Below are 20801 nucleotides of genomic sequence, written 5' to 3'. Positions count from 1 at the left end.
AAGCTTGAAGCTGTATTTCTATGAGGTTTCAAGACATCTGAAATTCAAAACTGCAATGTTCAGCCAAAGGGTCTGCATCCCTGTTCTTGTCTGAGGCTGTTCCTGGTATGGGCACTGTGGAAGAAGTTCTAGCCTTTTTATTCCTTGAAAGTCCCTGAAGGCACCAAACAATTAAGAAGCTCCTCCCACATTTTTCCCGCTCTTTTCTGAGCTTGCTTGGTGAAGATTTTGAAAGTATAGAGAGATGGTTTTCTGTAGTGGAGATATTGCAACAATTGCTCACCTAACATGGAAGCACTTACTAACTAAAGAAAAATAGAAAGAACTCCTGTTAGATGAGCACCTGATGTTCAAATGCAATCCTCCCTAAATATTATACCATGTACTTCCAGAGTTGTTGTTTATTTCACAGAACTTCAAACTCAAAAGGTAAGCACTTACAAGCGTGAAGCTGTATTTCTATGAGGTTTCAAAGCATCTGAAATTCAAAACTGCAATGTTCAGCCAAAGGGTCTGCATCCCTGTTCTTGTCAGAGGCTGTTTCTGGTATGGGCACTGTGGAATAAGTGCTCGCCTTTTTATCCCTTGAAAGGCCCTGAAGGCACCAAACCATTAAGTAGCTCCTCCCACATTTTTCCCGCTCTTTTCTGAGCTTGCTTGGTGAAGATTTTGAAAGTATAGATAGATGGTTTTCTGTAGTGGGGATATTGCAACATTTGCTCACCTAACATGGAAGCACTTACTAACTAAAGAAAAATAGAAAGAACTCCTGTTAGGTGAACACCTGATGCTCAAATGCAATCCATCCCTAAATATTATACCATGTACTTCCAGAGTTGTTGTTTATTTCACAGAACTTCAAACTCAAAAGGTAAGCACTTACAAGCTTGAAGCTGTATTTCTATGAGGTTTCAAGACATCTGAAATTCAAAACTGCAATGTTCAGCCAAAGGGTCTGCATCCCTGTTCTTGTCTGAGGCTGTTCCTGGTATGGGCACTGTGGAAGAAGTTCTAGCCTTTTTATTCCTTGAAAGTCCCTGAAGGCACCAAACAATTAAGAAGCTCCTCCCACATTTTTCCCGCTCTTTTCTGAGCTTGCTTGGTGAAGATTTTGAAAGTATAGAGAGATGGTTTTCTGTAGTGGAGATATTGCAACAATTGCTCACCTAACATGGAAGCACTTACTAACTAAAGAAAAATAGAAAGAACTCCTGTTAGGTGAGCACCTGATGTTCAAATGCAATCCATCCTAAATATTATAACATACACTTCCAAAATTGCTGTTTAGTTCACAGAACTTCAACCTCAAAAGGGAAGCACTTACACATATATAAAACGCAGGTGCCAACCTTGAAGCTGTATTTCTGTGAGGTTCCAAGACATCTGAAATTCAAAACTGCAATGTTCAGCCAGTGGGTCTGCATCCCTGTTCTTGTCTGAGGCTGGTATGGGCACTGTGGAATAAGTGCTCGCCTTTTTATCCCTTGAAAGGCCCTGAAGGCACCAAACCATTAAGTAGCTCCTCCCACATTTTTACCGCTCTTTTCTGAGCTTGCTTGGTGAAGATTTTGAAAGTATAGAGGGATGGTTTTCTGCAGTGGAGATATTGCAACAATTGCTCACCTAACATGGAAGCACTTACTAACTAAAGAAAAATAGAAATAACTCCTGTTAGGTGAGCACCTGATGCTCAAATGAAATTATTCTCTAAATATTATAACATACACTTCCAGAGCTGTTGTTTAGTTAACAGAACTTCAACCTCAATAGGTAAGCACTTACAAGCTTGAAGCTGTATTTCTATGAGGTTTCAAGACATCTGAAATTCAAAACTGCAATGTTCAGCCAGTTGGCCTGCATCACTGTTCTCATCTGAGGCCGTTCCTGCTATGGGCACTGTGGAAGAAGTGCCCACCTTTTTATCCCTTGAAAGGCCCTCAAGGCACCAAACCATTAAGTAGCTCCTCCCACATTTTTCCCGCTCTTTTCTGAGCTTGCTTGGTGAAGATTTTGAAAGTATAGAGAGATGGTTTTCTGTAGTGGGGATATTGCAACAATTGCTCACCTAACATGGAAGCACTTAGTAACTAAAGAAAAATAGAAAGAACTCCTGTTAGGTGAGCACCTGATGTTCAAATGCAATCCATCCTAAATATTATAACATACACTTCCAGAGTTGTTGTTTATTTCACAGAACTTCAAACTCAAAAGGTAAGCACTTACAAGCTTGAAGCTGTATTTCTATGAGGTTTCAAGGCATCTGAAATTCAAAACTGCAATGTTCAGCCAAAGGGTCTGCATCCCTGTTCTTGTCAGAGGCTGTTTCTGGTATGGGCACTGTGGAATAAGTGCTCGCCTTTTTATCCCTTGAAAGGCCCTGAAGGCACCAAACCATTAAGAAGCTCCTCCCACATTTTTCCCGCTCTTTTCTGAGCTTGCTTGGTGAAGATTTTGAAAGTAAAGAGATGGTTTTCTGTAGTGGAGATATTGCAACAATTGCTCACCTAACATGGAAGCACTTACTAACTAAAGAAAAATAGAAAGAACTCCTGTTAGGTGAGCACCTGATGTTCAAATGCAACCCATCCCTAAATATTATACCATGTACTTCCAGAGTTGTTGTTTATTTCACAGAACTTCAAACTCAAAAGGTAAGCACTTACAAGCTTGAAGCTGTATTTCTATGAGGTTTCAAGACATCTGAAATTCAAAACTGCAATGTTCAGCCAAAGGGTCTGCATCCCTGTTCTTGTCTGAGGCTGTTCCTGGTATGGGCACTGTGGAAGAAGTTCTAGCCTTTTTATTCAATGAAAGTCCCTGAAGGCACCAAACAATTAAGAAGCTCCTCCCACATTTTTCCCGCTCTTTTCTGAGCTTGCTTGGTGAAGATTTTGAAAGTATAGAGAGATGGTTTTCTGTAGTGGAGATATTGCAACAATTTCTCACCTAACATGGAAGCACTTACTAACTAAAGAAAAATAGAAAGAACTCCTGTTAGGTGAGCACCTGATGTTCAAATGCAATCCATCCTAAATATTATAACATACACTTCCAAAATTGCTGTTTAGTTCACAGAACTTCAACCTCAAAAGGGAAGCACTTACACATATATAAAACGCAGGTGCCAACCTTGAAGCTGTATTTCTGTGAGGTTCCAAGACATCTGAAATTCAAAACTGCAATGTTCAGCCAGTGGGTCTGCATCCCTGTTCTTGTCTGAGGCTGGTATGGGCACTGTGGAATAAGTGCTCGCCTTTTTATCCCTTGAAAGGCCCTGAAGGCACCAAACCATTAAGTAGCTCCTCCCACATTTGTACCGCTCTTTTCTGAGCTTGCTTGGTGAAGATTTTGAAAGTATAGAGGGATGGTTTTCTGCAGTGGAGATATTGCAACAATTGCTCACCTAACATGGAAGCACTTACTAACTAAAGAAAAATAGAAAGAACTCCTGTTAGGTGAGCACCTGATGCTCAAATGAAATTATTCTCTAAATATTATAACATACACTTCCAGAGCTGTTGTTTAGTTAACAGAACTTCAACCTCAATAGGTAAGCACTTACAAGCTTGAAGCTGTATTTCTATGAGGTTTCAAGACATCTGAAATTCAAAACTGCAATGTTCAGCCAGTTGGCCTGCATCACTGTTCTCATCTGAGGCCGTTCCTGCTATGGGCACTGTGGAAGAAGTGCCCACCTTTTTATCCCTTGAAAGGCCCTCAAGGCACCAAACCATTAAGTAGCTCCTCCCACATTTTTCCCGCTCTTTTCTGAGCTTGCTTGGTGAAGATTTTGAAAGTATAGAGAGATGGTTTTCTGTAGTGGGGATATTGCAACAATTGCTCACCTAACATGGAAGCACTTACTAACTAAAGAAAAATAGAAAGAACTCCTGTTAGGTGAGCACCTGATGTTCAAATGCAATCCATCCTAAATATTATAACATACACTTCCAGAGTTGTTGTTTATTTCACAGAACTTCAAACTCAAAAGGTAAGCACTTACAAGCTTGAAGCTGTATTTCTATGAGGTTTCAAGGCATCTGAAATTCAAAACTGCAATGTTCAGCCAAAGGGTCTGCATCCCTGTTCTTGTCAGAGGCTGTTTCTGGTATGGGCACTGTGGAATAAGTGCTCGCCTTTTTATCCCTTGAAAGGCCCTGAAGGCACCAAACCATTAAGAAGCTCCTCCCACATTTTTCCCGCTCTTTTCTGAGCTTGCTTGGTGAAGATTTTGAAAGTAAAGAGATGGTTTTCTGTAGTGGAGATATTGCAACAATTGCTCACCTAACATGGAAGCACTTACTAACTAAAGAAAAATAGAAAGAACTCCTGTTAGGTGAGCACCTGATGTTCAAATGCAACCCATCCCTAAATATTATAACATGTACTTCCAGAGTTGTTGTTTATTTCACAGAACTTCAAACTCAAAAGGTAAGCACTTACAACCATGAAGCTGTATTTCTATGAGGTTTCAAGATATCTGAAATTCAAAACTGCAATGTTCAGCCAGTTGGCCTGCATCACTGTTCTCATCCGAGGCCGTTCCTGCTATGGGCACTGTGGAAGAAGTGCCCACCTTTTTATCCCTTGAAAGGCCCTCAAGGCACCAAACCATTAAGTAGCTCCTCCCACATTTTTCCCGCTCTTTTCCGAGCTTGCTTGGTGAAGATTTTGAAAGTATAGAGAGATGGTTTTCTGTAGTGGGGATATTGCAACAATTGATCACCTAACATAGAAGCACTTACTAACTAAAGAAAAATAGAAAGAACTCCTGTTAGGTGAACACCTGATGCTCAAATGCAATCCATCCCTAAATAGTATACCATGTACTTCCAGAGTTGTTGTTTATTTCACAGAACTTCAACCTCAAAAGGTAAGCACTTATAACCATGAAGCTGTATTTCTATGAGGTTTCAAGACATCTGAAATTCAAAACTGCAATGTTCAGCCAATGGGTCTGCATCCCTGTTCATGTCTGAGGCTGTTACTGTTATGGGCACTGTGGAAGAAGTGCTCGCCTTTTTATCCCTTGAAAGGCCCTGAAGGCACCAAACCATTAAGAAGCTCCTCCCACATTTTACCCGCTCTTTTCTGAGCTTGCTTGGTGAAGATTTTGAAAGTAAAGAGATGGTTTTCTGTAGTGGAGATATTGCAACAATTGCTCACCTAACATAGAAGCACTTACTAACTAAAGAAAAATAGAAAGAACTCCTGTTAGGTGAACACCTGATGCTCAAATGCAATCCATCCCTAAATAGTATACCATGTACTTCCAGAGTTGTTGTTTATTTCACAGAACTTCAAACTCAAAAGGTAAGCACTTATAACCATGAAGCTGTATTTCTATGAGGTTTCAAGACATCTGAAATTCAAAACTGCAATGTTCAGCCAGTTGGCCTGCATCGCTGTTGTCATCCGAGGCCGTTCCTGCTATGGGCACTGTGGAGAAGTGCCCACCTTTTTATCCCTTGAAAGGCCCTCAAGGCAACCAGACCATTAAGTAGCTCCTCCCACATTTTTCCTGCTCTTTTCTGAGCTTGCTTGGTGAAGATTTTGAAAGTATAGAGAGATGGTTTTCTGTAGTGGGGATATTGCAACAATTGCTCACCTAACATGGAAGCACTTACTAACTAAAGAAAAATAGAAAGAACTCCTGTTAGGTGAACACCTGATGCTCAAATGCAATCCATCCCTAAATATTATACCATGTACTTCCAGAGTTGTTGTTTATTTCACAGAACTTCAAACTCAAAAGGTAAGCACTTACAAGCGTGAAGCTGTATTTCTATGAGGTTTCAAAGCATCTGAAATTCAAAACTGCAATGTTCAGCCAAAGGGTCTGCATCCCTGTTCTTGTCAGAGGCTGTTTCTGGTATGGGCACTGTGGAATAAGTGCTCGCCTTTTTATCCCTTGAAAGGCCCTGAAGGCACCAAACCATTAAGTAGCTCCTCCCACATTTTTCCCGCTCTTTTCTGAGCTTGCTTGGTGAAGATTTTGAAAGTATAGATAGATGGTTTTCTGTAGTGGGGATATTGCAACAATTGCTCACCTAACATGGAAGCACTTACTAACTAAAGAAAAATAGAAAGAACTCCTGTTAGGTGAACACCTGATGCTCAAATGCAATCCATCCCTAAATATTATACCATGTACTTCCAGAGTTGTTGTTTATTTCACAGAACTTCAAACTCAAAAGGTAAGCACTTACAAGCTTGAAGCTGTATTTCTATGAGGTTTCAAGACATCTGAAATTCAAAACTGCAATGTTCAGCCAAAGGGTCTGCATCCCTGTTCTTGTCTGAGGCTGTTCCTGGTATGGGCACTGTGGAAGAAGTTCTAGCCTTTTTATTCCTTGAAAGTCCCTGAAGGCACCAAACAATTAAGAAGCTCCTCCCACATTTTTCCCGCTCTTTTCTGAGCTTGCTTGGTGAAGATTTTGAAAGTATAGAGAGATGGTTTTCTGTAGTGGAGATATTGCAACAATTGCTCACCTAACATGGAAGCACTTACTAACTAAAGAAAAATAGAAAGAACTCCTGTTAGGTGAGCACCTGATGTTCAAATGCAATCCATCCTAAATATTATAACATACACTTCCAAAATTGCTGTTTAGTTCACAGAACTTCAACCTCAAAAGGGAAGCACTTACACATATATAAAACGCAGGTGCCAACCTTGAAGCTGTATTTCTGTGAGGTTCCAAGACATCTGAAATTCAAAACTGCAATGTTCAGCCAGTGGGTCTGCATCCCTGTTCTTGTCTGAGGCTGGTATGGGCACTGTGGAATAAGTGCTCGCCTTTTTATCCCTTGAAAGGCCCTGAAGGCACCAAACCATTAAGTAGCTCCTCCCACATTTTTACCGCTCTTTTCTGAGCTTGCTTGGTGAAGATTTTGAAAGTATAGAGGGATGGTTTTCTGCAGTGGAGATATTGCAACAATTGCTCACCTAACATGGAAGCACTTACTAACTAAAGAAAAATAGAAAGAACTCCTGTTAGGTGAGCACCTGATGCTCAAATGAAATTATTCTCTAAATATTATAACATACACTTCCAGAGCTGTTGTTTAGTTAACAGAACTTCAACCTCAATAGGTAAGCACTTACAAGCTTGAAGCTGTATTTCTATGAGGTTTCAAGACATCTGAAATTCAAAACTGCAATGTTCAGCCAGTTGGCCTGCATCACTGTTCTCATCTGAGGCCGTTCCTGCTATGGGCACTGTGGAAGAAGTGCCCACCTTTTTATCCCTTGAAAGGCCCTCAAGGCACCAAACCATTAAGTAGCTCCTCCCACATTTTTCCCGCTCTTTTCTGAGCTTGCTTGGTGAAGATTTTGAAAGTATAGAGAGATGGTTTTCTGTAGTGGGGATATTGCAACAATTGCTCACCTAACATGGAAGCACTTACTAACTAAAGAAAAATAGAAAGAACTCCTGTTAGGTGAGCACCTGATGTTCAAATGCAATCCATCCTAAATATTATAACATACACTTCCAGAGTTGTTGTTTATTTCACAGAACTTCAAACTCAAAAGGTAAGCACTTACAAGCTTGAAGCTGTATTTCTATGAGGTTTCAAGGCATCTGAAATTCAAAACTGCAATGTTCAGCCAAAGGGTCTGCATCCCTGTTCTTGTCAGAGGCTGTTTCTGGTATGGGCACTGTGGAATAAGTGCTCGCCTTTTTATCCCTTGAAAGGCCCTGAAGGCACCAAACCATTAAGTAGCTCCTCCCACATTTTTCCCGCTCTTTTCTGAGCTTGCTTGGTGAAGATTTTGAAAGTATAGAGAGATGGTTTTCTGTAGTGGGGATATTGCAACAATTGCTCACCTAACATAGAAGCACTTACTAACTAAAGAAAAATAGAAAGAACTCCTGTTAGGTGAACACCTGATGCTCAAATGCAATCCATCCCTAAATAGTATACCATGTACTTCCAGAGTTGTTGTTTATTTCACAGAAATTCAAACTCAAAAGGTAAGCACTTATAACTATGAAGCTGTATTTCTATGAGGTTTCAAGACATCTGAAATTCAAAACTGCAATGTTCAGCCAGTTGGCCTGCATCGCTGTTGTCATCCGAGGCCGTTCCTGCTATGGGCACTGTGGAGAAGTGCCCACCTTTTTATCCCTTGAAAGGCCCTCAAGGCAACCAGACCATTAAGTAGCTCCTCCCACATTTTTCCTGCTCTTTTCTGAGCTTGCTTGGTGAAGATTTTGAAAGTATAGAGAGATGGTTTTCTGTAGTGGGGATATTGCAACAATTGCTCACCTAACATGGAAGCACTTACTAACTAAAGAAAAATAGAAAGAACTCCTGTTAGGTGAACACCTGATGCGCAAATGCAATCCATCCCTAAATATTATACCATGTACTTCCAGAGTTGTTGTTTATTTCACAGAACTTCAAACTCAAAAGGTAAGCACTTACAAGCTTGAAGCTGTATTTCTATGAGGTTTCAAGGCATCTGAAATTCAAAACTGCAATGTTCCGCCAAAGGGTCTGCATCCCTGTTCTTGTCAGAGGCTGTTTCTGGTATGGGCACTGTGGAATAAGTGCTCGCCTTTTTATCCATTGAAAGGCCCTGAAGGCATAAACCATTAAGTAGCTCCTCCCACATTTTTCCGGCTCTTTTCTGAGCTTGCTTGGTGAAGATTTTGAAAGTATAGAGAGATGGTTTTCTGTAGTGGGGATATTGCAACAATTGCTCACCTAACATGGAAGCACTTACTAACTAAAGAAAAATAGAAAGAACTCCTGTTAGGTGAACACCTGATGCTCAAATGCAATCCATCCCTAAATATTATACCATGTACTTCCAGAGTTGTTGTTTATTTCACAGAACTTCAAACTCAAAAGGTAAGCACTTACAAGCTTGAAGCTGTATTTCTATGAGGTTTCAAGACATCTGAAATTCAAAACTGCAATGTTCAGCCAAAGGGTCTGCATCCCTGTTCTTGTCTGAGGCTGTTCCTGGTATGGGCACTGTGGAAGAAGTTCTAGCCTTTTTATCCCTTGAAAGTCCCTGAAGGCACCAAACCATTAAGAAGCTCCTCCCACATTGTTCCCGCTCTTTTCTGAGCTTGCTTGGTGAAGATTTTGAAAGTATAGAGAGATGGTTTTCTGTAGTGGAGATATTGCAACAATTGCTCTCCTAACATGGAAGCACTTACTAACTAAAGAAAAATAGAAAGAACTCCTGTTAGGTGAGCACCTGATGTTCAAATGCAATCCATCCTAAATATTATAACATACACTTCCAAAATTGCTGTTTAGTTCACAGAACTTCAACCTCAAAAGGGAAGCACTTACACATATATAAAACGCAGGTGCCAACCTTGAAGCTGTATTTCTGTGAGGTTCCAAGACATCTGAAATTCAAAACTGCAATGTTCAGCCAGTGGGTCTGCATCCCTGTTCTTGTCTGAGGCTGGTATGGGCACTGTGGAATAAGTGCTCGTCTTTTTATCCCTTGAAAGGCCCTGAAGGCACCAAACCATTAAGTAGCTCCTCCCACATTTTTCCCGCTCTTTTCTGAGCTTGCTTGGTGAAGATTTTGAAAGTATAGAGGGATGGTTTTCTGCAGTGGAGATATTGCAACAATTGCTCACCTAACATGGAAGCACTTACTAACTAAAGAAAAATAAAAAGAACTCCTGTTAGGTGAGCACCTGATGCTCAAATGCAATTATTCTCTAAATATTATAACATACACTTCCAGAGCTGTTGTTTAGTTAACAGAACTTCAACCTCAATAGGTAAGCACTTACAAGCTTGAAGCTGTATTTCTATGAGGTTTCAAGACATCTGAAATTCAAAACTGCAATGTTCAGCCAGTTGGCCTGCATCACTGTTCTTGTCTGAGGCTGTTCCTGGTATGGGCACTGTGGAAGAAGTTCTAGCCTTTTTATTCCTTGAAAGTCCCTGAAGGCACCAAACAATTAAGAAGCTCCTCCCACATTTTTCCCGCTCTTTTCTGAGCTTGCTTGGTGAAGATTTTGAAAGTATAGAGAGATGGTTTTCTGTAGTGGAGATATTGCAACAATTGCTCACCTAACATGGAAGCACTTACTAACTAAAGAAAAATAGAAAGAACTCCTGTTAGGTGAGCACCTGATGTTCAAATGCAATCCATCCTAAATATTATAACATACACTTCCAAAATTGCTGTTTAGTTCACAGAACTTCAACCTCAAAAGGGAAGCACTTACACATATATAAAACGCAGGTGCCAACCTTGAAGCTGTATTTCTGTGAGGTTCCAAGACATCTGAAATTCAAAACTGCAATGTTCAGCCAGTGGGTCTGCATCCCTGTTCTTGTCTGAGGCTGGTATGGGCACTGTGGAATAAGTGCTCGCCTTTTTATCCCTTGAAAGGCCCTGAAGGCACCAAACCATTAAGTAGCTCCTCCCACATTTTTACCGCTCTTTTCTGAGCTTGCTTGGTGAAGATTTTGAAAGTATAGAGGGATGGTTTTCTGCAGTGGAGATATTGCAACAATTGCTCACCTAACATGGAAGCACTTACTAACTAAAGAAAAATAGAAATAACTCCTGTTAGGTGAGCACCTGATGCTCAAATGAAATTATTCTCTAAATATTATAACATACACTTCCAGAGCTGTTGTTTAGTTAACAGAACTTCAACCTCAATAGGTAAGCACTTACAAGCTTGAAGCTGTATTTCTATGAGGTTTCAAGACATCTGAAATTCAAAACTGCAATGTTCAGCCAGTTGGCCTGCATCACTGTTCTCATCTGAGGCCGTTCCTGCTATGGGCACTGTGGAAGAAGTGCCCACCTTTTTATCCCTTGAAAGGCCCTCAAGGCACCAAACCATTAAGTAGCTCCTCCCACATTTTTCCCGCTCTTTTCTGAGCTTGCTTGGTGAAGATTTTGAAAGTATAGAGAGATGGTTTTCTGTAGTGGGGATATTGCAACAATTGCTCACCTAACATGGAAGCACTTAGTAACTAAAGAAAAATAGAAAGAACTCCTGTTAGGTGAGCACCTGATGTTCAAATGCAATCCATCCTAAATATTATAACATACACTTCCAGAGTTGTTGTTTATTTCACAGAACTTCAAACTCAAAAGGTAAGCACTTACAAGCTTGAAGCTGTATTTCTATGAGGTTTCAAGGCATCTGAAATTCAAAACTGCAATGTTCAGCCAAAGGGTCTGCATCCCTGTTCTTGTCAGAGGCTGTTTCTGGTATGGGCACTGTGGAATAAGTGCTCGCCTTTTTATCCCTTGAAAGGCCCTGAAGGCACCAAACCATTAAGAAGCTCCTCCCACATTTTTCCCGCTCTTTTCTGAGCTTGCTTGGTGAAGATTTTGAAAGTAAAGAGATGGTTTTCTGTAGTGGAGATATTGCAACAATTGCTCACCTAACATGGAAGCACTTACTAACTAAAGAAAAATAGAAAGAACTCCTGTTAGGTGAGCACCTGATGTTCAAATGCAACCCATCCCTAAATATTATACCATGTACTTCCAGAGTTGTTGTTTATTTCACAGAACTTCAAACTCAAAAGGTAAGCACTTACAAGCTTGAAGCTGTATTTCTATGAGGTTTCAAGACATCTGAAATTCAAAACTGCAATGTTCAGCCAAAGGGTCTGCATCCCTGTTCTTGTCTGAGGCTGTTCCTGGTATGGGCACTGTGGAAGAAGTTCTAGCCTTTTTATTCAATGAAAGTCCCTGAAGGCACCAAACAATTAAGAAGCTCCTCCCACATTTTTCCCGCTCTTTTCTGAGCTTGCTTGGTGAAGATTTTGAAAGTATAGAGAGATGGTTTTCTGTAGTGGAGATATTGCAACAATTTCTCACCTAACATGGAAGCACTTACTAACTAAAGAAAAATAGAAAGAACTCCTGTTAGGTGAGCACCTGATGTTCAAATGCAATCCATCCTAAATATTATAACATACACTTCCAAAATTGCTGTTTAGTTCACAGAACTTCAACCTCAAAAGGGAAGCACTTACACATATATAAAACGCAGGTGCCAACCTTGAAGCTGTATTTCTGTGAGGTTCCAAGACATCTGAAATTCAAAACTGCAATGTTCAGCCAGTGGGTCTGCATCCCTGTTCTTGTCTGAGGCTGGTATGGGCACTGTGGAATAAGTGCTCGCCTTTTTATCCCTTGAAAGGCCCTGAAGGCACCAAACCATTAAGTAGCTCCTCCCACATTTGTACCGCTCTTTTCTGAGCTTGCTTGGTGAAGATTTTGAAAGTATAGAGGGATGGTTTTCTGCAGTGGAGATATTGCAACAATTGCTCACCTAACATGGAAGCACTTACTAACTAAAGAAAAATAGAAAGAACTCCTGTTAGGTGAGCACCTGATGCTCAAATGAAATTATTCTCTAAATATTATAACATACACTTCCAGAGCTGTTGTTTAGTTAACAGAACTTCAACCTCAATAGGTAAGCACTTACAAGCTTGAAGCTGTATTTCTATGAGGTTTCAAGACATCTGAAATTCAAAACTGCAATGTTCAGCCAGTTGGCCTGCATCACTGTTCTCATCTGAGGCCGTTCCTGCTATGGGCACTGTGGAAGAAGTGCCCACCTTTTTATCCCTTGAAAGGCCCTCAAGGCACCAAACCATTAAGTAGCTCCTCCCACATTTTTCCCGCTCTTTTCTGAGCTTGCTTGGTGAAGATTTTGAAAGTATAGAGAGATGGTTTTCTGTAGTGGGGATATTGCAACAATTGCTCACCTAACATGGAAGCACTTACTAACTAAAGAAAAATAGAAAGAACTCCTGTTAGGTGAGCACCTGATGTTCAAATGCAATCCATCCTAAATATTATAACATACACTTCCAGAGTTGTTGTTTATTTCACAGAACTTCAAACTCAAAAGGTAAGCACTTACAAGCTTGAAGCTGTATTTCTATGAGGTTTCAAGGCATCTGAAATTCAAAACTGCAATGTTCAGCCAAAGGGTCTGCATCCCTGTTCTTGTCAGAGGCTGTTTCTGGTATGGGCACTGTGGAATAAGTGCTCGCCTTTTTATCCCTTGAAAGGCCCTGAAGGCACCAAACCATTAAGAAGCTCCTCCCACATTTTTCCCGCTCTTTTCTGAGCTTGCTTGGTGAAGATTTTGAAAGTAAAGAGATGGTTTTCTGTAGTGGAGATATTGCAACAATTGCTCACCTAACATGGAAGCACTTACTAACTAAAGAAAAATAGAAAGAACTCCTGTTAGGTGAGCACCTGATGTTCAAATGCAACCCATCCCTAAATATTATAACATGTACTTCCAGAGTTGTTGTTTATTTCACAGAACTTCAAACTCAAAAGGTAAGCACTTACAACCATGAAGCTGTATTTCTATGAGGTTTCAAGATATCTGAAATTCAAAACTGCAATGTTCAGCCAGTTGGCCTGCATCACTGTTCTCATCCGAGGCCGTTCCTGCTATGGGCACTGTGGAAGAAGTGCCCACCTTTTTATCCCTTGAAAGGCCCTCAAGGCACCAAACCATTAAGTAGCTCCTCCCACATTTTTCCCGCTCTTTTCCGAGCTTGCTTGGTGAAGATTTTGAAAGTATAGAGAGATGGTTTTCTGTAGTGGGGATATTGCAACAATTGATCACCTAACATAGAAGCACTTACTAACTAAAGAAAAATAGAAAGAACTCCTGTTAGGTGAACACCTGATGCTCAAATGCAATCCATCCCTAAATAGTATACCATGTACTTCCAGAGTTGTTGTTTATTTCACAGAACTTCAACCTCAAAAGGTAAGCACTTATAACCATGAAGCTGTATTTCTATGAGGTTTCAAGACATCTGAAATTCAAAACTGCAATGTTCAGCCAATGGGTCTGCATCCCTGTTCATGTCTGAGGCTGTTACTGTTATGGGCACTGTGGAAGAAGTGCTCGCCTTTTTATCCCTTGAAAGGCCCTGAAGGCACCAAACCATTAAGAAGCTCCTCCCACATTTTACCCGCTCTTTTCTGAGCTTGCTTGGTGAAGATTTTGAAAGTAAAGAGATGGTTTTCTGTAGTGGAGATATTGCAACAATTGCTCACCTAACATAGAAGCACTTACTAACTAAAGAAAAATAGAAAGAACTCCTGTTAGGTGAACACCTGATGCTCAAATGCAATCCATCCCTAAATAGTATACCATGTACTTCCAGAGTTGTTGTTTATTTCACAGAACTTCAAACTCAAAAGGTAAGCACTTATAACCATGAAGCTGTATTTCTATGAGGTTTCAAGACATCTGAAATTCAAAACTGCAATGTTCAGCCAGTTGGCCTGCATCGCTGTTGTCATCCGAGGCCGTTCCTGCTATGGGCACTGTGGAGAAGTGCCCACCTTTTTATCCCTTGAAAGGCCCTCAAGGCAACCAGACCATTAAGTAGCTCCTCCCACATTTTTCCTGCTCTTTTCTGAGCTTGCTTGGTGAAGATTTTGAAAGTATAGAGAGATGGTTTTCTGTAGTGGGGATATTGCAACAATTGCTCACCTAACATGGAAGCACTTACTAACTAAAGAAAAATAGAAAGAACTCCTGTTAGGTGAACACCTGATGCTCAAATGCAATCCATCCCTAAATATTATACCATGTACTTCCAGAGTTGTTGTTTATTTCACAGAACTTCAAACTCAAAAGGTAAGCACTTACAAGCGTGAAGCTGTATTTCTATGAGGTTTCAAAGCATCTGAAATTCAAAACTGCAATGTTCAGCCAAAGGGTCTGCATCCCTGTTCTTGTCAGAGGCTGTTTCTGGTATGGGCACTGTGGAATAAGTGCTCGCCTTTTTATCCCTTGAAAGGCCCTGAAGGCACCAAACCATTAAGTAGCTCCTCCCACATTTTTCCCGCTCTTTTCTGAGCTTGCTTGGTGAAGATTTTGAAAGTATAGATAGATGGTTTTCTGTAGTGGGGATATTGCAACAATTGCTCACCTAACATGGAAGCACTTACTAACTAAAGAAAAATAGAAAGAACTCCTGTTAGGTGAACACCTGATGCTCAAATGCAATCCATCCCTAAATATTATACCATGTACTTCCAGAGTTGTTGTTTATTTCACAGAACTTCAAACTCAAAAGGTAAGCACTTACAAGCTTGAAGCTGTATTTCTATGAGGTTTCAAGACATCTGAAATTCAAAACTGCAATGTTCAGCCAAAGGGTCTGCATCCCTGTTCTTGTCTGAGGCTGTTCCTGGTATGGGCACTGTGGAAGAAGTTCTAGCCTTTTTATTCCTTGAAAGTCCCTGAAGGCACCAAACAATTAAGAAGCTCCTCCCACATTTTTCCCGCTCTTTTCTGAGCTTGCTTGGTGAAGATTTTGAAAGTATAGAGAGATGGTTTTCTGTAGTGGAGATATTGCAACAATTGCTCACCTAACATGGAAGCACTTACTAACTAAAGAAAAATAGAAAGAACTCCTGTTAGGTGAGCACCTGATGTTCAAATGCAATCCATCCTAAATATTATAACATACACTTCCAAAATTGCTGTTTAGTTCACAGAACTTCAACCTCAAAAGGGAAGCACTTACACATATATAAAACGCAGGTGCCAACCTTGAAGCTGTATTTCTGTGAGGTTCCAAGACATCTGAAATTCAAAACTGCAATGTTCAGCCAGTGGGTCTGCATCCCTGTTCTTGTCTGAGGCTGGTATGGGCACTGTGGAATAAGTGCTCGCCTTTTTATCCCTTGAAAGGCCCTGAAGGCACCAAACCATTAAGTAGCTCCTCCCACATTTTTACCGCTCTTTTCTGAGCTTGCTTGGTGAAGATTTTGAAAGTATAGAGGGATGGTTTTCTGCAGTGGAGATATTGCAACAATTGCTCACCTAACATGGAAGCACTTACTAACTAAAGAAAAATAGAAAGAACTCCTGTTAGGTGAGCACCTGATGCTCAAATGAAATTATTCTCTAAATATTATAACATACACTTCCAGAGCTGTTGTTTAGTTAACAGAACTTCAACCTCAATAGGTAAGCACTTACAAGCTTGAAGCTGTATTTCTATGAGGTTTCAAGACATCTGAAATTCAAAACTGCAATGTTCAGCCAGTTGGCCTGCATCACTGTTCTCATCTGAGGCCGTTCCTGCTATGGGCACTGTGGAAGAAGTGCCCACCTTTTTATCCCTTGAAAGGCCCTCAAGGCACCAAACCATTAAGTAGCTCCTCCCACATTTTTCCCGCTCTTTTCTGAGCTTGCTTGGTGAAGATTTTGAAAGTATAGAGAGATGGTTTTCTGTAGTGGGGATATTGCAACAATTGCTCACCTAACATGGAAGCACTTACTAACTAAAGAAAAATAGAAAGAACTCCTGTTAGGTGAGCACCTGATGTTCAAATGCAATCCATCCTAAATATTATAACATACACTTCCAGAGTTGTTGTTTATTTCACAGAACTTCAAACTCAAAAGGTAAGCACTTACAAGCTTGAAGCTGTATTTCTATGAGGTTTCAAGGCATCTGAAATTCAAAACTGCAATGTTCAGCCAAAGGGTCTGCATCCCTGTTCTTGTCAGAGGCTGTTTCTGGTATGGGCACTGTGGAATAAGTGCTCGCCTTTTTATCCCTTGAAAGGCCCTGAAGGCACCAAACCATTAAGTAGCTCCTCCCACATTTTTCCCGCTCTTTTCTGAGCTTGCTTGGTGAAGATTTTGAAAGTATAGAGAGATGGTTTTCTGTAGTGGGGATATTGCAACAATTGCTCACCTAACATAGAAGCACTTACTAACTAAAGAAAAATAGAAAGAACTCCTGTTAGGTGAACACCTGATGCTCAAATGCAATCCATCCCTAAATAGTATACCATGTACTTCCAGAGTTGTTGTTTATTTCACAGAAATTCAAACTCAAAAGGTAAGCACTTATAACTATGAAGCTGTATTTCTATGAGGTTTCAAGACATCTGAAATTCAAAACTGCAATGTTCAGCCAGTTGGCCTGCATCGCTGTTGTCATCCGAGGCCGTTCCTGCTATGGGCACTGTGGAGAAGTGCCCACCTTTTTATCCCTTGAAAGGCCCTCAAGGCAACCAGACCATTAAGTAGCTCCTCCCACATTTTTCCTGCTCTTTTCTGAGCTTGCTTGGTGAAGATTTTGAAAGTATAGAGAGATGGTTTTCTGTAGTGGGGATATTGCAACAATTGCTCACCTAACATGGAAGCACTTACTAACTAAAGAAAAATAGAAAGAACTCCTGTTAGGTGAACACCTGATGCTCAAATGCAATCCATCCCTAAATATTATACCATGTACTTCCAGAGTTGTTGTTTATTTCACAGAACTTCAAACTCAAAAGGTAAGCACTTACAAGCTTGAAGCTGTATTTCTATGAGGTTTCAAGGCATCTGAAATTCAAAACTGCAATGTTCCGCCAAAGGGTCTGCATCCCTGTTCTTGTCAGAGGCTGTTTCTGGTATGGGCACTGTGGAATAAGTGCTCGCCTTTTTATCCATTGAAAGGCCCTGAAGGCATAAACCATTAAGTAGCTCCTCCCACATTTTTCCGGCTCTTTTCTGAGCTTGCTTGGTGAAGATTTTGAAAGTATAGAGAGATGGTTTTCTGTAGTGGGGATATTGCAACAATTGCTCACCTAACATGGAAGCACTTACTAACTAAAGAAAAATAGAAAGAACTCCTGTTAGGTGAACACCTGATGCTCAAATGCAATCCATCCCTAAATATTATACCATGTACTTCCAGAGTTGTTGTTTATTTCACAGAACTTCAAACTCAAAAGGTAAGCACTTACAAGCTTGAAGCTGTATTTCTATGAGGTTTCAAGACATCTGAAATTCAAAACTGCAATGTTCAGCCAAAGGGTCTGCATCCCTGTTCTTGTCTGAGGCTGTTCCTGGTATGGGCACTGTGGAAGAAGTTCTAGCCTTTTTATCCCTTGAAAGTCCCTGAAGGCACCAAACCATTAAGAAGCTCCTCCCACATTGTTCCCGCTCTTTTCTGAGCTTGCTTGGTGAAGATTTTGAAAGTATAGAGAGATGGTTTTCTGTAGTGGAGATATTGCAACAATTGCTCTCCTAACATGGAAGCACTTACTAACTAAAGAAAAATAGAAAGAACTCCTGTTAGGTGAGCACCTGATGTTCAAATGCAATCCATCCTAAATATTATAACATACACTTCCAAAATTGCTGTTTAGTTCACAGAACTTCAACCTCAAAAGGGAAGCACTTACACATATATAAAACGCAGGTGCCAACCTTGAAGCTGTATTTCTGTGAGGTTCCAAGACATCTGAAATTCAAAACTGCAATGTTCAGCCAGTGGGTCTGCATCCCTGTTCTTGTCTGAGGCTGGTATGGGCACTGTGGAATAAGTGCTCGTCTTTTTATCCCTTGAAAGGCCCTGAAGGCACCAAACCATTAAGTAGCTCCTCCCACATTTTTCCCGCTCTTTTCTGAGCTTGCTTGGTGAAGATTTTGAAAGTATAGAGGGATGGTTTTCTGCAGTGGAGATATTGCAACAATTGCTCACCTAACATGGAAGCACTTACTAACTAAAGAAAAATAAAAAGAACTCCTGTTAGGTGAGCACCTGATGCTCAAATGCAATTATTCTCTAAATATTATAACATACACTTCCAGAGCTGTTGTTTAGTTAACAGAACTTCAACCTCAATAGGTAAGCACTTACAAGCTTGAAGCTGTATTTCTATGAGGTTTCAAGACATCTGAAATTCAAAACTGCAATGTTCAGCCAGTTGGCCTGCATCACTGTTCTCATCCGAGGCCGTTCCTGCTATGGGCACTGTGGAAGAAGTGCCCACCTTTTTATCCCTTGAAAGGCCCTCAAGGCACCAAACCATTAAGTAGCTCCTCCCACATTTTTCCCGCTCTTTTCTGAGCTTGCTTGGTGAAGATTTTGAAAGTATAGAGAGATGGTTTTCTGTAGTGGGGATATTGCAACAATTGCTCACCTAACATGGAAGCACTTAGTAACTAAAGAAAAATAGAAAGAACTCCTGTTAGGTGAGCACCTGATGCTCAAATGAAATTATTCTCTAAATATTATAACATACACTTCCAGAGCTGTTGTTTAGTTAACAGAACTTCAAACTCAAAAGGTAAGCACTTACAAGCTTGAAGCTGTATTTCTATGAGGTTTCAAGGCATCTGAAATTCAAAACTGCAATGTTCAGCCAAAGGGTCTGCATCCCTGTTCTTGTCAGAGGCTGTTTCTGGTATGGGCACTGTGGAATAAGTGCTCGCCTTTTTATCCCTTGAAAGGCCCTGAAGGCACCAAACCATTAAGTAGCTCCTCCCACATTTTTCCCGCTCTTTTCTGAGCTTGCTTGGTGAAGATTTTGAAAGTATAGAGAGATGGTTTTCTGTAGTGGGGATATTGCAACAATTGCTCACCTAACATAGAAGCACTTACTAACTAAAGAAAAATAGAAAGAACTCCTGTTAGGTGAGCACCTGATGCTCAAATGCAATCCATCCTAAATATTATAACATACACTTCCAGAGTTGTTGTTTATTTCACAGAAATTCAAACTCAAAAGGTAAGCACTTACAAGCTTGAAGCTGTATTTCTATGAGGTTTCAAGGCATCTGAAATTCAAAACTGCAATGTTCAGCCAAAGGGTCTGCATCCCTGTTCTTGTCAGAGGCTGTTTCTGGTATGGGCACTGTGGAATAAGTGCTCGCCTTTTTATCCCTTGAAAGGCCCTGAAGGCACCAAACCATTAAGTAGCTCCTCCCACATTTTCCCGCTCTTTTCTGAGCTTGCTTGGTGAAGATTTTGAAAGTATAGAGAGATGGTTTTCTGTAGTGGGGATATTGCAACAATTGCTCACCTAACATAGAAGCACTTACTAACTAAAGAAAAATAGAAAGAACTCCTGTTAGGTGAACACCTGATGCTCAAATGCAATCCATCCCTAAATAGTATACCATGTACTTCCAGAGTTGTTGTTTATTTCACAGAAATTCAAACTCAAAAGGTAAGCACTTATAACCATGAAGCTGTATTTCTATGAGGTTTCAAGACATCTGAAATTCAAAACTGCAATGTTCAGCCAGTTGGCCTGCATCGCTGTTGTCATCCGAGGCCGTTCCTGCTATGGGCACTGTGGAGAAGTGCCCACCTTGTTATCCCTTGAAAGGCCCTCAAGGCAACCAGACCATTAAGTAGCTCCTCCCACATTTTTCCTGCTCTTTTCTGAGCTTGCTTGGTGAAGATTTTGAAAGTATAGAGAGATGGTTTTCTGTAGTGGGGATATTGCAACAATTGCTCACCTAACATGGAAGCACTTACTAACTAAAGAAAAATAGAAAGAACTCCTGTTAGGTGAACACCTGATGCTCAAATGCAATCCATCCCTAAATATTATACCATGTACTTCCAGAGTTGTTGTTTATTTCACAGAACTTCAAACTCAAAAGGTAAGCACTTACAAGCTTGAAGCTGTATTTCTATGAGGTTTCAAGGCATCTGAAATTCAAAACTGCAATGTTCCGCCAAAGGGTCTGCATCCCTGTTCTTGTCAGAGGCTGTTTCTGGTATGGACACTGTGGAATAAGTGCTCGCCTTTTTATCCATTGAAAGGCCCTGAAGGCATAAACCATTAAGTAGCTCCTCCCACATTTTTCCGGCTCTTTTCTGAGCTTGCTTGGTGAAGATTTTGAAAGTATAGAGAGATGGTTTTCTGTAGTGGGGATATTGCAACAATTGCTCACCTAACATGGAAGCACTTACTAACTAAAGAAAAATAGAAAGAACTCCTGTTAGGTGAACACCTGATGCTCAAATGCAATCCATCCCTAAAT

Source organism: Ambystoma mexicanum, chromosome 7q (assembly GCF_040938575.1).
Source record: "Ambystoma mexicanum isolate Mex_15411 chromosome 7q, UKY_AmexF1_1, whole genome shotgun sequence".
NCBI classification, from domain to species: Eukaryota; Metazoa; Chordata; class Amphibia; order Caudata; family Ambystomatidae; genus Ambystoma; species Ambystoma mexicanum.
Note: the sequence above shows the minus strand (reverse complement) of the source record.